Genomic DNA, 18,179 nt, shown 5'->3' with positions numbered 1-18,179 from the left:
AGCTCATTACCTATTGTCTGGCAGAGCGATTAAGAAAAGGGCACAAAATGCCAGTATTATTGAACTGATGCACTTGTTGTACGTCGCTCTGGATAAGAGCGTCTGCTAAATGCCTGTAATGTAAAATGTAATGTAATTATTTAATGAGTTGATTTTTTTTTTTTTTTTTATTTTAACTACAAAGTTATTTTAAGCCCAGCTATTTGGGAAAAGTCATAGGAGTGCATTACATTTGACGTGTTGGAGTCGCATTTTAAAGTCCAAACACCTGATGGTGTCGGCTCTGTCCTTTCTGGTGAAGTTTAAATTTTCTTTTGGAGCCCGAGTAGTATTGTGTCAAACAAAAAAAAAAAAAAATGTGGAGTGAAGAAAAAAAGTTACTGAGGCAGTGAATGCTTAAGGGGGGTAAGGAACTGGTCTTGTAACCTAAAGGTCACAGGTTCAATTCCCTGGGAGGACACCACCATTGCACCCTAGAGCAAGGTACTTTACCTGCGTTGCTTCACTTTATAACTGGATACAATGTAAAATGTAAAAAAGTTGTGTAAGTCGCTCTGGATAAGAGCATCTGCTAAATGCCTGTAATGTAATGTAATATACATATGTACTGCATCATACCCAATGGTAGTTGTTGTTTGGTATTTCTCCAGTTCTTTCTAAGCTGTTATGTTTTCAAAATCTCTCGTTTATTTTTAATGTATGCTTCCATAAATTTTTGTTATTGTATGCCGGTTATGGTGTCCTAAGCTGTGCTCTGGCAGGCAACATGATGTTTGCTGTGGCATCACTGGATTGGCCAGATGGTCATACATACATACCTGGCCAATCATATGCTATATTTCTCCTTCCATGCCCACAAACTATTTGTAGTGAATAGCATTTATGTATAAATACCAAGAGGGCACAACGAACTGAACAACATAAGTTCTTATGATTTGTCTTGCACATACTTTTACAAACAAATATCATTTTTTTAATAGCATAAAAATTCAATTTTGTTCAGGACTAAGAATGTAAAAGTAATTTTGTGTAATTTATACAAGTGGCGGTTTAAGGGATGGGGTAGGGGATACAGGAGAAAGAGATCCTTCACATTGCCTTGTATGTAGTTTTGGCACTGAATTTACAGAAAGACATGCCTACTGACTGGAATAAGACCTTTGCCAAGGTGAGCAGGCACCTTAGAAGAGTTCTCGGCACTCGAGTCCTAGCTCTTCTCAGTGAAAAGATGTTAGCACCTTTTTCATTTCCCTTGTCCCTTGTTAGCCATTTCCCTTAAAACCTGCATCCAGCTGCACGTTCACCCACTCCCAACATTGAACAGTTTGACTCAACCACTCTCAATAGTAGTATTGAGAGCTACCTTCATGAAGTTGATTATGCCCTCTTTCATGCCTGATGCAACCTCTAAAGAGAAGGTTTTCCTCATATGGATAACAAGTGTCAGAGCAGTTCACAACTTCATAGAACAGCCCTCTCTGATCAGAGAAAGTTACCGCAATCTTTTTTTTTTTTTTTTCCCCATTTGGGCTGACCCCATGTCTGCAATAAAGGCAACTTATGAGGTAAACACTGTCATTCGGAGTGCCCTTGCGACTATTATGAAAGGCTGCAAAATAAATACTTTGCAGGAAAGGTTTGTAGGGGCCAAGAAGACAACCCACATTTTAAAGGCCTATTAACCTGCATCCTTCAATCTGAGAAATGTCCAGCATAAAAGCAAACCTAGACAATTGGTTCAATGCGTGAAACCCACGACCTAGCTCAAAGGGCATAGGAATGTTATATGAAAGATGATGCCTCTTGTGCTTCAAGCCAGCTAAATAAGAGCACTGGATAGGTGCTCAAAAGCCAGTATGTTCAAACTAGAGTAAATAAAAAAATATTTTTAAACTCCTTACCTGGAGACTTCACGAGGACTGACTCAAAATTAGGAACAGAGGAGCATACTTTGCTCAGGGCAAAAGACACTGCTTTAATGAATCTGAGTAAAAAAAAAAAAAAACAAGATCTGTGTGTATAAATTCAGACTGAACACCGGAAGTAAAATTGATTCATGAGGCCACCAAAGAAAAGTAATTCCAAGGTTGACTAGTTTTTTTAATGAGCCCTGTTGGCTTGTCTTTTTGCTTCACTGTATCTAGACTTCTTAGCATCTACCATTGCAACAGCTGGCTATCAACAAACGCTTTGTTGGAATCTGACCCCAAACCACAGGCTCTGCAGTCATGCCCAGCCCTCCCCACACAGAAAATATTGCCATGCCCAGAAACATCCCAAACACGTTTAGCATAACAAATGCAGGTAAAAGGTGCACAAAATCGGCTATAGTGTGTAAAGACTGAGATTGCCAGTGCATTTATATATATATATATATATAAAAAAAATCATGCATAGTATTACATTCATTTTTTTCAAATGGAAGCATACTGTGTGCTTTACATTTTTGGCGACATATATATAAAAGTCTGTAGTAATAAATAATAACTTGTCATGTCAATGCAATATTGGCTCATTTGTATTAATTACAAGAATAAGTAAAATATGGACACAGACAATCTTTTTATACGATTTGCTGTACAGTAATGTTGTTACTATCCTGAACTCTTTATGGAATTTCCATAATAATTATGGAAATTATTCAAGAAGATGCCATGCCTTACTAGTGTTGATAAATGTACCCCATCACTTAAATAATGTCCCAATCAATTATGCTTTTTGTCTGTTTGTTTTTTATTTTTATTTTTTATCCTGAAATACATGCCAAGAGATTGCAACTTCACCAAAATGGACATTTGTATCCTTCGTGAAGTGGTTAGCAGTAGCCTACAATTAAAAGCATAATGCGTCAGCATTGTAGCCATCTGCAATTACCTGGACAAGTAATCATGTTTTGATCAACAAATACCAGCTAGGCCCAGCTTAATTGAAAGTATCTTTTGGGTAATTGTGCACACTTCTAGATAGCAAGCCATTTTATTTATTTATATAAATATATACTCAACATACTTATTTTTTTGGTATTACACTCTCCACACAAGCCAGACCTATCAGACTTCTCCCAACTTTGATGGGTGAAAGTGACGGTTTTAATTTCAAGCCTTATTTCATGTTGCACACGTAGCATCGTTGAAATAAAAATGACGGTTTTTAATTCCAAGCCTTGGCAGGGAACTGCAAGAGCTGTGACATAAATAACATGTGCAGCAGTGTTAGCTTTTTGCTAGCAAAATAATTGTTTCGGTTGAAAAACGAAATCGGAATTCAGCGGATCCAGTGCCATTTAAGAGAAGTGTGTCCTGAAAAACGTTCAAGTTTTAAACACCAGCTTAAATCACAGACTGTGACAGGAACGGTTATGTGAAAATCCATTCATTATTTCCAGAGAGAAATTTCCCTTTGAACTGTAATTCCATGTATGGACAAGGTTTTTGCTCTGTGTTACGTCAGACTTCTGAGGCCTATTTCATGTCGCATGTGTGAGGGAGTTGGAGTTTTAGGAGACCAACCGCGACGGAACAGGGGGGTTCTTTAAGCTATTAACCAGAGGTAAAATAGCCACAAAGTCTCAAGAGACAAGGGAAAGGAAAACAATACCCTTAGGGAGAGTATCCTAAAGAAAAGCTCTACACAACCCACGTACTGGGTAGAAAAGAACTAAAGCTTAAGGAGTATGAAAATAAAACAAAACTGCCGGAGCAGAAAACGGGGCAACTCAAAGAAAACAGACCTCGAACCGAGGCTGAAAAAGTAAAACCCTAAAGAAAGAATACTGAGCTTAGATTGTGGCACGAACTTGTTGCCAACAATCTAAAAAAGCTAAAGACTGTTGTGCTAATTTTATAGCCACAACAATCCAATATCGCAGCTCAATCCTATACCTTTACCTCGCTTGACAGAATACCGGCTTTCGTGCAACATAAGTGACACTGAAGCAAAGCTTATCGGCTTGCTCAGGGTTTAAATAGAAAACCAACAGGTGCAAATTGTAAAAGGAAATTTGCACGTGTATAATTCAATCAACTCAATGGCCATAATAACTGAAGAAAAGGCGCATAAAAAAAACCAATGGCCGTAATAACTGAAGAAAATGCGCAGAAGGAAAAGAAATGGTGGCATCAGCCAAAACCATGACAGCATGTAGCGTCATTGAAATAAATAAATAATTAAATAAATACATACGTACATATCGTGCCACAGTTAATTATTTATGCTCACATTTCATGATGTATTTATTTATTTATTTAATTAATTTTGTCCAAAATATTCCATAATTTTGAAGTGCAACTGAAATTGCGAGAGTCTCTCAGTCTCATCCAGAGAAGAGAAGGTGTATTGTTAGGTAAGTAACTTAAACCAGTTAATTAGTTAAGTGTCTTCTAAATGTTAGCTGCTTGACATATGCTTGTTAGTCATATTAACCGAATCTTTATACTTCAAGTTTTTGTTCAATACTGTTCACTAAATTAAATAGCTAAGTTAATGTTAGCTAGGTTTGGCTACCTGTTCCTGAGATAAAAAATCTGACCCCATAGTTTTCTAATTATTGCAAAGATGTATACCTTTCACATGACGCTAATTGTAATCAAAGACAATGTTCAATCTGGCCATATTTTCTTTACATAAATGGTAGCTTGTTAGAGTTGGCGAGCCAGCCAACAAAAGATGGCTAGCAGCTGTTGACAGCTGGCTAGCTAGCTATCTTCCCTCAGCTGTCAAGACCCGTTAACCAAACACGTTAGGCTTGCTGGTTATGGAATGGATCGTTCCGATTTTGGCATGACTCAAAAATCATAAAATTACAAAAATATAAAAACAGTATACCTAGCTAGCTTCACTTTTGCATAAGGTATATCAATCTGGATGCTGTCACTTACATAAGCAGTGGTAAATGTGTAAAGCAGTGGACCTTTTCGGTAGAAACAACCCAACATAGGCTAAGTTTTGGAAGTCATGTTAGGTTTTGATACGATCCATGTATTGTTGCAACATATTTTTTTATTGCGGGGTTTCTCAAATGTAGCTCACCTAATGTTTAAAGCTGTTTTAAAAGCGCAAGGCTTCCTGCGATTGCTAACTAACATTAATTAAGGTATGTTATCTGAAAGAGCATCCTGTTCATTTTAGACTGAGTCAGTCAGCCTAGTTGTGATGCTGGAGTACTGGTCCTCAGTCCTTTAGAAATAATTAAAATAACGTTAAAGAAGTAAAGGGGGATAATATTAATGAATACAGGTCTCAAACTGATCGTTTTAATTTACTTTAGCTGATGTTATGCAGAAATGGGTAAAAATGGGTAAAGTCACGCAACTGTCAAAAAATGGCAAAACTCTAGGCATCTGTGACACTCGCAACATCCGTGACAAATGCCCAGCCATGATAATCTCTCACACCAATCTATTATTGATGCCATCAATTAATATTCAAAATGATCATTTACAAGTATTTTCCATTCCGATTCATGCATGTACATAGCCAGTCATACATGTGGTGAAAATAACAAGATGTTTTTTTTGGCTGGACCGCAACAGCGGGGCCAGCCCTACAAACGCGAATGTCTGTGACTCAGTGACTGAGTGACTGAGTGAGTGATGAAGTTACACCATTGGTTGGCCGAGTTATAAAGTTACAGAATTGGTCGGCCAGATCACGTGTGTTAGGTCCAGCCATATACTAGGTTTTAACCTGGTCTTGTTTAATATGTAATCAACTACTGAACTAATAGAAAATGCATATGCCATTGCTCTCATCGCTTGTTAGGATTAATGCACTGACCCTTCTATTTCATTCCTTTAACTAGACCAAGAATGAGTCTCATCCTTATTTGTGCCATAAATATATGATAAATGCCTTGAAAACACACATGCAATTTTTTTTTTTGAAAGGGTGCAGGTCATTGGGATGTTTTTTTCTCATATCTCTTGCACATGCCTTCACCACTTTCATCAGATTCAATCCTAAGCACCTGCGCAACCCCTGAACATTGTAAGTGAAGGCTTCAAACTGCCTTGACGCAAAATCACAATCTAAACAAGCTGGTACATTATCTGGATGTGCACAGATTGGGACATGGTGTTACCTCTCTCTCTCTCAGACCTCAACACTGCTGGACAGAGCCACATGCCACCTGGCTAGCCCCCCACTCCTGCTCATCCTTGAACAGTGTAAGTTTGAAGGCTCCATACTGCCTTGATGCGAAAGCTAAATTAAAACAGGCCTCTGGTACAACATCTGAATGTGCATACATTGTGACATGGTGTTTTCTCCCTCTCTTTCAGAACTCTACACTGCTCAACAGAGCCCAAACCCACCCAGCTACCCCTTGAACAGAGTAAGTAAAGGTACACAAACTAAAACATTTTCTATATTGTGCTGTCAGTGTGTGTCATTTCATTAAGCCAAGTACAATTGTTTCCATTTGACTATAATACAAAGGTGCTGCACTATAAAAAAAAAGGTGTTGTCCTTCAGATGACATGCTAAACCAAGGTCCTACATTTAGGTGGCCATGAAAGATCCCACTACACTTACTGAAAAGTAGAGGGGAATAAGTCCATACCTACCTACCTTGCATTTGAACAATCAGCGATATTCCACCTCAATAATTTGCAGTCCACCAAAAAGTACTACCTCGCGAGCAGGGACTAAAGGGGGATAGAAAAGGAACCATAACCAGGAACCAAAATTGGTCTGGTTCCTGAGTTCTGGAGATGGTTCCTCCAGTGGAAAGGGGCCACTAGATCGAAGAACAAGTGTATTATATGTTTAAATGATGGTACACAGGGCTTGGCAATGAAGAATGTGTGCTGGCCCAGGTTCACTATGAGATTGGCTCAGGCCAGATGATTGATATGTTACTTGCTCAAACAGGCTAATAGCCTAAAAGAAGTCTTATCCAAGTCTAAGAGAAAGAGATGTTTTTACCATCTGGGTTGATCATTAATTTTGGTACCAAATTTTTCTTATAAATAACTAACATTACAACCATATTTTCTCTACTGAAACTTGCTGATCAATAACTCACATGACAGTTTTATCATTCATTCATTTTTGTACCGATGCTTGCTTGTGCCTTAAAGCTTGATCCTTCATTGCTATTTCTACTGACTAATGTGTCGTTCAGTTTGACATATTTACTCATAAATGTAAATGTTATTTAGTGGAATTATGTGGCAGCATTGATCTCGAATTGCAGTAGCTTTAGCATTATGAGGAGTGGAAAGAACAAAAATTATTAAATGAACGCTAAATCGATTGAATTGCAATTAAATTAAATGTTGAATCAAATAACATGCAATCAAATAAAATGTTCAATCAAATGCAAAAATGCAAACAAAATGACATGTAAACGTGGCTAATTCGATTCAGCTTTCAAAACTTTTAATCAATTCAAGTGTAACTTATATACTCAATAGTAAGCAAGTAAGACGTTGTGGATATGGCCCAAGATTATTTTATGTGGAGGACAGATGACGCTTTATGAGCTGTTGAGGATGAGGGCGAGATAGTGGATTAAATGAAAAAAAAACAAAACATGAATTCTGATCTGACAGTTCTCACAGTAGTGAGAGATGTCTACAGATAGAATATATATCCGATCTAGGTCCACATGAAAGTGGCCCAAATCTGATATGAACATATCAGATTTTTTTTGTTCACATAGCTCAGGAAAAAAAATCTGATCTTTGTCACATGTAGGCAAAAATGTTGGATTTGGGCCACTTCAGCCTGTAATCTAAGTGTCCATTTTGGAGAAGACATTTGGTGTGTGATTTTAATGCGTCTCATTTAACTCAAAGAGGCTTTACATTTCATTATTATCATTATTCGTATTAGTATAAAAACAGGTTGAACAAGTATGTTTACTGCATGCATCAATTGTTCTGCTGGCTAGCTAAGCACACATAACAGTTAGGTAGCCCCATTATGTGACATAATAGACAGATTTAGTGCAGCCTATTTCAATTGCTCTCACATAATGGGGCTAAGCAGTTATAGTACCACATGTTAGATAATGTTAGCACTGCAGGTACAGAAGTAGCAAACTGGTGTCAACTGTAGCTGCAAATGTTAGCTAGCTTGTGGTTTTAGTTCCCAGTCGGTATTTTTATTTTATTTTTTTTCATAAGGAAATTTTTGGCTCTGTATGTCCCGTATTTTGATAAAATGTGGTCAGTCCTGTTAAAATAGGACTGCGTAAATTTGACATGTTCAGAGGCTATTCCAATTTTTTTTTAAACGTGAGTCACCATGAAGCTGATATGTAATTCAAAAGGTATGTAAAACACATGCCATTAGTGATTTGCATATTAGATTATAAACTTGTGCTAAATCTGCGTTTGGCTGTGGAGACCCCGTGCAGGGTAAAGTATTGCTAGTGCCTGCTGTTTTGATGGGAATACGGGCCCTCACGACCCATATAAGGAATATGTTTTTTACTTTCTAATTACAGGATGATTCCATAGTGTAACCTGTTTTTATGTAATGGTTGGCAACTCTACTTAGAGCACCATGCTAGGAAACTAGTTTTAACTAGTGACTAGCAAATGAAAGCATTATTTTGATCCAGAAAACGTTTAACATTTAACTTTTTATTAATCTTTTTTGTTGTTTTTTTCATCTGCCATACCCAAATGAAGTCCTGAGGCTGAACTCGCATTTACTTGCAGCAGTGGTCATTGTAAAAGAGCACTATACACAGTATCTGATGTCTTACAAACACAGCATGGCATACAGACCATAAAATATATTTGAAATTAGAAATTCATAGTCAGTATAATTCTTTTAAGGAAATTTTATTATTTTATTGTACATCTTTCTGCAAGCTCTGTGGATGTCTTCTATTTTTTTTTAATTTATTTTTTTAAATTAATATTATTAAATGTTACCTACAGCACTTTTAGCAATGTATTCATTTATGCTATCTTTTCTCTCCTAGAGTCATTTGTTCCCTGGTTCAAGACTAAAGCAGCACTGAACTTCGAAGGCAACATGCACAATAAGAATAACTCATGTCACATTGGTCAGGATATCACAGTTGGAATATTTTACCTACCAAATAGCCCAGCAAGGTTAAACAACACTGAATTTAGGGAAAGACAAACCCTAAATGGAAAACAGAATGCAAAGAGTAAAATGTTAATCCATTGGTTTAAATGTAATGGTTTTGTGTCATTTCAAAATTGTATATATTGTTACAGATGGATGTTATGATTCTGAAATAGCTTACTTTTTTAGGTCTTTAGAAAACATACTATATTCAGTATTAATGAGTTCAATTGCAAGAAAAATTGCTTGGGATATCTCATTTTGAATGAAATTTTTGTTTTTTAAATAACTTCGCAAATTTTGTTTGAAATTGGTATTATTGCTTTTGTGATTAATGTGTGACTGATGCAATGTATTAAACATTTAAAGTAAAACATCTTGATCAACTAATGTAACGTAAGCCCAATATCTATCTTCATTATTTTGGACATTACACACTGGTCAAATATTTTCACCTTTGGAATTGTATAGCTTTGGGCACTAAGTTAAAAAATAAAAATTCAAATGCTCCATCAAAGTGAAATGTAACTTTCATTTATTATTTTGTGTTCTGATAGTCCTGTGATTATCAGTGTTATGCATGTGCTCTTAAGGTTTTACTATAGATTTTGTTTAGTATAGCTTTAGTCTATTTATTTCTAATGTTTATAAATGTAATATTTGGTGCTTTTAAAATGTTTTGTGAGTTTTATTTCTTACTCGTACTTATAGCTTAATTTACGTCTTAATGTTTTGTCGATGTGCAAACGATTTGAACATGATGTTGTGCTGATGGATATGGGTCAGTGCTATCAGGGAATGTATTGTGTCATTCAAACTTTTTGCCCCTTTGTCAATGGTATTATTTTTAAATGAGCTCTTATGGAAATAAAGTAGACTTGACTTAACACAGGAAATGTATCGTAACATGAAATGTGTGGAGTTGTGAAAATTTGAGCTTGAATGTCTTTAGCCTAGGTGTATGTAAACCTTAACCAAGAACTAAGGTTAAACAAGAACTAAGGGTAGCTAAAAGGGTAACACTTTGAATAGGCAAATTTCCCTAGATGCAAAAAGGAATCCTAAAAAGTTCTTTCAATACTGCAGTAGGAAAAGTCTGAAGAAGGAGCATTGCTTTATAAGAATAAGGATACCGCTGATGCCTTTGTTGAGAGTTGAGCGGAGGTTACTAATAGGACAGAAGGCATATTGAGTACTCAGATTTTCTTTGCTGATATTGGGATAGGGGATAAAGAAGTACTAGAAAAATTACATAAACTACAGACCAATAAGGCAGTAGGCCTTAATCGCATATACACAAGGGTACTCAAAGAGTTGGGTGAGATCATCTTTAAACCACTGGCAGGTATTTTTAGATGATCTTTAAAGAAATAACGGGTAATTGCAAGCAAGATAATATAATACCAATATATAAGAAAGGGGACCATACTGATCAAAGAAACCCACAGGCTTGTCAGTTTAACTTGCTTCATATGCAAAATACTAGAATCTGACACCATAGCCAGCCGACATAGAGCTGAGGAGTGTTCAATGCTGGTCACAAAAGCAAAAGGACGATACAACACTAAAATGAGGCAGGTGGATGAGAACCATAGCTGATTTACTGATTGCTTTCATGAAAGTGCTTGTGACATATGTCCGTGGATTGCGATTTATATGTGAAACACTCCAAAAAGAGTGGGAGAAATCTATAGCATCTCACAGATCTCAGCTTGCACATCACAACTTTTATGAAATGAGCCCCTGAATAGCCAGACCATAAAGTGCAATGTTTTGGAAATGACTTGAAAAACATTTTTTATTTTTTTGTTTAATCAGCAGTGATTGAGGTTTCTCCCCTCATCCTCTGCACCATGTTTCCAGTTGGTTTGTAATTGCCTATCTAAAAACATTCCCAAGCTAATAAGGGCCTGTTTTTGTGCAGATTTTATTCTGCTCTACGTGATTTTTTAATAACCTTTTTCTATTATTTTAATCTTGGCACCATCTCCCTGGAGTTGAGCTCCAGGGAAGGGGCCCTCTCTGCATGCAGAGCTTGCTGAATGGTGGAATTTTCTGCCCACAGCTCACACGGTTCCCCAGAGCTCCTGGGTGCCTTTCTGACTGGTTCCCAAAGGAAGGATCTGGAACTTCACCAGCATGCCTTCTGTTCCCCAAGCTTCCACTGCTCTTTAAAGGCCTGGATCTTTGCTCTCTCTCCTTTGCCGCAGTGTCACCCCAAAGAGCCAAGCTTTTATCACTTACCACTGCTCTCTGCCAAGCTTGGAGTTTTGACTGTAGGCCACATACAGTACATTAAATTAGCAGATATGTTCTCCACCAATCTGTGCAAAGTGGGAATCAGTTGGCAAGCCAACTGCTAGCCAGGCCTAATCGCCCAATCAGTGTCCAACCTCACTAATGCTCTTCTGGTTGAATGAAAGCAAATCCCAACATTGAGTACAAAGCCTTTCCAGAAGAGTGGAGGTTGTTAAAGCAGCAAAGGGTGGACCAACTCCATATTAATGCCCATAATTGTTGATGAGATGTAGGATGTCAGGTGCCCACATACATTTTGGCTATGCCGTGTTGTATAAATGAATACTGTGTAGAGACATTGTGTAAGTTGCCCTGGATAAGATTATGCTAAATGTCTGTACCTCCATGTAGATCATATGAATGAAGTATACAGAATTCAATTAAAATTATTTATTGCAATATTGTTTTAAGTTAAGTAAGATAAATAAGTTGGCTTATTTTCGTATTTGAGTGAACAAAAAGCTTGAATTGAAAGTTATTTAAACGTGTTATTAAGTATTGTGTACACAAGGCAATTAAGTTTGCTTACATAATTTTTTTGAGGTGATCAGTTTCCACAAGAATTTTGAGTAGAGTCAACTCATTTGGATTTACAGTGTATTTTGGTGGTAAATGGGTCAGGCTGTCATCTCTGACTGGTCAACTACTGGTCAGCCTGTGAACTGAGCTGATTTCAGATCCTCATCTGCCTTTTTTTTCCACCTCACTGTTGTACTGAGAAAGTGGACAGGTGCCTACCCCACTCATGAGCACATTTATCTCTGCATTTTAGGTATAATGCTGGATAATAGACGCAGCCGCTTCCCCAGTGAATATATTATTGACAGAATAGAGATGCAAATTAGACAAAGGAGCCATTGAAAAAAGCACTTCCTGTGTAATGAAAGAAAAATGGCTTTTATTACAATAATGAAAAGCATCTTAAATGGTTGTTGCGTGATAGAACAGGAAATTTGTGGTAAACACCCCTCTGGCAAAATGCATCAGCAGGAGTGATATTCCTTCCCTCAGTTAACTCCCTCCATCCCAGTGCCTGTCACTCACCCATTCACCCTCCTCACACATTCGGTATTACATACAAAAACTGGTGCATTTGCATTACTGCAGAATATCATAACAACGATTCAGCACAATTTGAAAACTTTTCTCAATGGAACAGTGTCTCAAAAGACTTGGTCATTCCGGGCCCTGGCTCCCATGACCAAGCCAAGAGTAACATTGGAGCCCATCATGAACCCATGATGGTGCAGACTTGTTTTAGTTTGTTTTTGTATTAATGCAGACCGTACCTGTCTGATAAATTATGTGGTGTGATGTAGCTAACTGTATCTGTTCACACTACCACGCTTACTCTTGCAGTCTTCTTGGTCTGCATTTGTGGTGTGTCATCGTCTTTGGCTTGCGAGTTCATTATCACCCGCCAAGTTAAATAAACATTTGTTTATTCCCTTTGTTTCTGTGTATGTGTGTGCTTATGGACGCACGTGCGCGTGCATGCACATTTGTATGTATGTATGTATGAATAAATGATTTATAACAGCCCTTGTTTCAACACGTCGGTTAAATTTGGCCTCTTATGAGTGAATCACCACTGCTACAACCAGCAGTTTTTAAAAGATGAGTTATCTGTTAAAACGCAATTGTGCCTACCAGTGTTATGCTGCACTATTAAATTAGAGATGGAGCTGAAGAGATCCCAGCCTCAGATTTAATCAGGGCTCTGTGGGCCTCGCCAGCGAGGGTTCCCCTGGCTGATGATCCCTCCTGTTGTATCACAGGCTTTCTGTGCTGTTGAAAAGGCTGTAATAATCAGACCTCTGTGATGTTTCCTGCCACACTTTTTTCCTGCCAAAGTGGCTGCCCAGCGTGTCGTGTTAAGAGGTGATGGTGATAATGGGCACTTCAGGCAACGTGATCATGTCCCAATCAGCAGGGCCCGGAAGACACATAGGGCTGCAGGGAGGAAAGAGCCTGCTGCAGCTAAATAGCAAAATAGCCAGCGCAAATTAACCCCACGTCCATTTCCGCTGTTCGTGCACTCTCCCCATACACCGTGAGACAACCTCAGGAGCGATCAGCTAATTGCAGACACCTAATCTTCAACCTGAGCTAATCTATCAGTTAATTATTCTGATTTGTGCATTATTGTGCCAAAGGTTTTTTTAACGTTTTTTTTTTTTTGTCGTAGGAATCCGAGTGGTCGCTTTTGTGAAATTATTAACTAATTTTAACAAATGAAGCTAACTATGTGAGTTCCCGTCGAAAAGCCATTAATTTGTGCACTGTCCATCCAGAAATCTGTTGGACTAGTGCTGCTGCAATGTTCCAAACTTACTTTGGGTCAAAAGTATTTCAAGCAAATATAATATGAAATATACTATGAAATACAGTTTAAGGATCAAATGCACTTCAGTAAAAAATCAAAGAGTATTTTTGTGATAAAGCAAGAGATAATATTATGTCAAATGCAAATTTGCATTTGACCATTTTAAAGTACCTTTCTGTTTATTTGTAAGATATTTTGGCCATTATGAATCGGACTGTTCCCAGATGTAATTCACCCAAAGATAAAATAAATATCTACATTTTTTTTGTCATTGAAACAAAGAATATATTTTAAAAAACTGAACTTCTCAGAACTCTGACTTGCTAAATAATCACTAATAATAGAATAGGATAAGTAAGTTCGGTATTAGATATTAACGGCTACTATCGGTTCTGACCCTGTGGTATCAGCTATTCACTGCTTAAACCTTCTTGTGTGTACATCTGTAAGTGACTCTGATTAAGTGTGCCTGCTGAATGCCAAATGTAATAGTATTGATGGAATCTAACTGCGTTTGTTGTCATGCAAGGCATGCCGGGTGTTTTGAGCCTCGTGTTGGTGAAATGGAGACAGTGTCTAAGCTCTTTATGGTGTGTAGGAGAGTCCCCAGACAGCACGATCGGTTTCCTCTCTCTTTAATTAAAGTGCAACGTAGCTGACTCACGTCCAGAAGAGTTGGCAGAGCGTGTGCCCTCAGCTTCCCTTGGGACTTCGGTTCAGGGGGAGTTTGCGGTTGCCATAGATACCAGGGTCCGTGCCTAGCAACCTTCCCTCTGAGAGTGAAGAGAACAGTCACAATTAGAAAGGATTTATTTCAATTTATACAAGCCTGTAGAATTTCCTAGTAGTTTGTATTCTCAGCTATTTGGATATTATTCACTGCACAGATGTCTGTACGGCAACTGGTATTGTATCACTTAAGGTGCTGTTGAAAATCTTTACCATAACCATGGTAACAGTTTGACAGTACCACCTAGGCATAAGTTTGTGAGCCCCTAGCTTAGTTTGCTATTATTTGCAGTGCAGCATCAGACAAATATTTTCTCCATTTCAGTTTAGAAGTTATGTTTTGCTTAATGTTTCCCCATTTGATAAATTTCTCTTTAATTTTTTAGAATTTTATTCATGGTTGCAGAAGGAACTTTTAAACGACAGATCCATAACCCTGATCCTGGACGACCATAGGTTCTGCTGGATTTTTTCCACATTTTCACCAGTTCATACCAATGAAACCAGGTTCGGCACATTTAACTGTGCAATAAACTGCTTGATAAACTAAGTGCTGAGTAACAACAAAACCAAGCAGACCTTGGAGCTGGCCAGGACCAGGGTTGAGAATGCCTGTTAATACATTAATGATAACACATCCTTTCCAGGCTGGATTCCTGTGACCAGAAGGCCAAAGTAGAAGAAGGGCCAAAGTTTGACAACTTTCTCTATTGATTTGCTGTTGGCTTTGAGGCTGTAGCGATTTACGTCAGATAGGATAGCTGTCAGATAAGAATCCTGGTGAAAACACCACCCTCTCGCTGGCATTAACAGGTAATGATGAAGAACTAACTTATGGTTTTCCCTACACCATTTACAACGTTTTTTTGAATATATACATTTCTAAAATAATATAATTATGAAATTACAGTAAAATTAAATATATAGTGTAAATATGATTGTTTGACAAGAAACAGCACATTCTGCACTGCACAAACAAACAATTCATTTGTACATTTTTACATGACATAGTAAATGAGAAAAACCTGCATTGTGTGTGAATATGTGAAAGTCCAACAATATGTGGGAACATATTTTCAACAACCTTAATTGATCAAGAGCTAGGGTGAAACAAAAAACCAGGATGAAAAGTGGACCCCAGAACTGAGTCTGAAAACCCCTGAACTAGATTATTACAGTTCCGTTTCTTTTTATGTTCTCTCACAACATAGCACTGAAGGATAACGCTGCCTTCTGCCTAAAGTACTAACTGTAAGGCTTTACTTGACCAGCTGTTCAGTGTTTAAGTTTTCTAGGCCCCTGCTATTTTAACATTGTTTAGCCATACTGCCATACTGTAGATATCGGATCAAGTGCAACCATGTTTCTTGTGTCCAGTAACTATTTTCATAAACCTTGAATTAAGAGGTGTTGCTTTGTTCAATGTCTTGTAATTTCTTAAGAACAGTTATTACCAGTGGTAAATGAAACAATACACATAAAACAGTCTTAGGCTGTAATTTGATCCACTAAAACAACATTGTCTTACAAACTTTATTCTTATATATGCAGTAAAAATAATACAAAAATAAAAGAACTTCACCGTAGTAATTCCAAGTACTTCATTTTTTCAACAGATATTGGACAGTTATTAAACATTAGTCTGACAAAAGTTTATACAGCTCTCTATCCATTAACATCTAAGAACAATTTGGCTTATTAAGTTTTTTTTATTTTATTCTATCTTGTCTGTGTGAGTGGCGTTTCAGAGAAAAAAATTGTTTTTACTGACATCCCCACATTCCACTGTGACAGTGCACAATGGCTTAATTAAGCCTGAATATCTATGAGATTGTACCTAGTAAAATGCCTTCAGTCTGGCAATGTCACGACATATGACGAAGATGCACATGACATGTATTCGTCTTTTAATATAACTGGGAAATCCAATTTTAAGCATATAATGTATGTTGTTGTTATTATCTGTGGCTCTTTCACACTGGTTATACAGCATGTGCATGCCCGCTCCTCACACATACAATAAGTGGATTTGTTTGGAGTGGACCACCAGCAAATTAGATGTGTATTCTAGAGGTGGTTCAGATGGAGAGAGGTCTCAGAAAGTTGGGCAACGAGGCGAGACCATGTGGCACAGTCCATAGGGCAGCCAACCCTCGAACCCACATAAAATTCCCCGCCATGTGGCTGGAGGTTTGATTGCTGATCGTGGTCTGTGCTAGAAGATCCTAGCTCTATCTGTAACCTTTTTTGGAACCTCCCCTCCTAACTGGATAAAGTGGGGGGGAAAAAAACCACAAGGAGAGTGGAAAAAAGTAGGGCAACAGTCTGTATTCATTGAAGACCAGGGCTGACAGAAATAATATATTACAGACAGTTTGTAACTAAGTAATGCTGCCTCTCCAATTTTCCACAATTATATCAGTCCGAACATAAAGGAAAGAGGCCAGATTGATTGAGAATTGAGATAGAACCCTTTTGAACAGGGAGACCAATGCTGGTTCTACAGAGCTGCATAATATGCTGATTTAAAATCGCCTACTGTTGAATTTCACAGGAAGTCAGATAACAGATGACTGATCTGAGGTCATTGGGTCAGTGCTTTTCACCATGGAAACCAAAGTAAAGCATCACCATAGCAAATATTATAGTTATGTTTTACGAAACCCACAACCAAAAAACAGTGCCTGGAAGTCTGATCAATGAAGTCGGTTGCTCTTTTTCTGAAACTGAAATGACTTAATTTCTGCTGTTCTGATTAGCCTGGTGTTGTTTGTTTTCATAGTGCCCATGAGTCAATTAGGATAATTTGCTGTGCAGAACAGTTCTCTTAGGATCTAATTAGGGCTTTGTTCATCAGATGAGGTCACTTATTGTTCATCTTTTTCCGCTAGCTCACACAGACTCGAATAGTCTCATCCCCAGTGGATCCAGACATTCTGATTCCTGGCCCCTTCCTTGGAGCTGTTCTTAGAGAGTTCTAATCCCTGTGCGCTAGCCATTTGGCCCATGCTTCTGTTGCTTTTAAAGAACCCGCATCAAAGTAATTCTCTGTCTTGTACCGCTGGGAAAATGGTGCTCACACATGAACAGCGCACTCTCACATAACCCTGGGGAGGGTTACGCAGTCAGGGTGTGCGGAGGGCAAACATGGGCTTCTAATTTCTGCAACTGTGCAGCTGGTTGGCTGGCAGGCTGCCCATTTGTCTCAGCAAACATCTTGACTCTCTATTGCTCATTTAGCACAGCTGTAACACTTGGTACTCCTTGCACAGAAGCTCTATCTGAGGGAACAAGAAGCACCTCAGCGCCTTGTAGCACTTATTCACTTATATTAACCCATAATTATGTTTTTTTTTACGTCTGAGCTTGAATAAGTAAGAAGCACTATACATTTTATTATATAAAATACTATCTCTAAAAACCTAATACAAAATTGTACTAGGACTTATATGACTTAAATGGTTCTGCTTTTGTTTTCTAACTCCGTGTATGATCTTCCATAAAATAATAACATTCAGGATATGCTAGTCTTATATGTTTATATATATTTATAAAAAATAACCAGTAATGTTACTGGCAATCCTTCCTAGTGTTTTTCTCAGATTGTTTCAATGTCCCAGAGAGGTATGGAAATGGACAGTTTTACATCTGAGTAATATTTGAAAATGGCCAGCTCCATACAATTCCGTTTGCTTCACAACAATGCCAAGATCCCCACTGGAATGACTTGGCCCTTCACTACAACCAATAATTCACCCCCTTAAAGCACTGCATCCCA

At 37.8% G+C, this 18,179-nt stretch overlaps 1 protein-coding gene across 4 annotated transcripts in view; it reads left to right on the top strand.

The window, feature by feature from the left end:
• LOC135262957 (NALCN channel auxiliary factor 2-like) overlaps positions 1-18,179 on the top strand; it is a 109,603-nt gene that overhangs the window by 42,893 nt on the left and 48,531 nt on the right. The window contains exons 1-4 of one of the 4 annotated variants that reach the window (XR_010332361.1): positions 4,065-4,342; positions 6,095-6,164; positions 6,279-6,331; positions 8,939-9,944. The exons of 1 other annotated variant lie outside the window; for it this stretch is intronic. The gene's annotated coding sequence lies outside the window, so the exon portion shown is untranslated. Of the gene's footprint in view, positions 1-4,064; positions 4,343-5,878; positions 5,986-6,094; positions 6,165-6,278; positions 6,332-8,938; positions 9,945-18,179 lie in introns of those variants that run through there. 2 more of the 4 variants (XR_010332360.1, XR_010332359.1) reach the window with 2 other exon arrangements.

The sequence above is a fragment of the Anguilla rostrata genome, chromosome 9, assembly GCF_018555375.3.
Source record: "Anguilla rostrata isolate EN2019 chromosome 9, ASM1855537v3, whole genome shotgun sequence".
Classification (NCBI taxonomy): Eukaryota; Metazoa; Chordata; class Actinopteri; order Anguilliformes; family Anguillidae; genus Anguilla; species Anguilla rostrata.
Note: the sequence above shows the minus strand (reverse complement) of the source record. Positions and strands in the feature narration are given on the sequence as shown.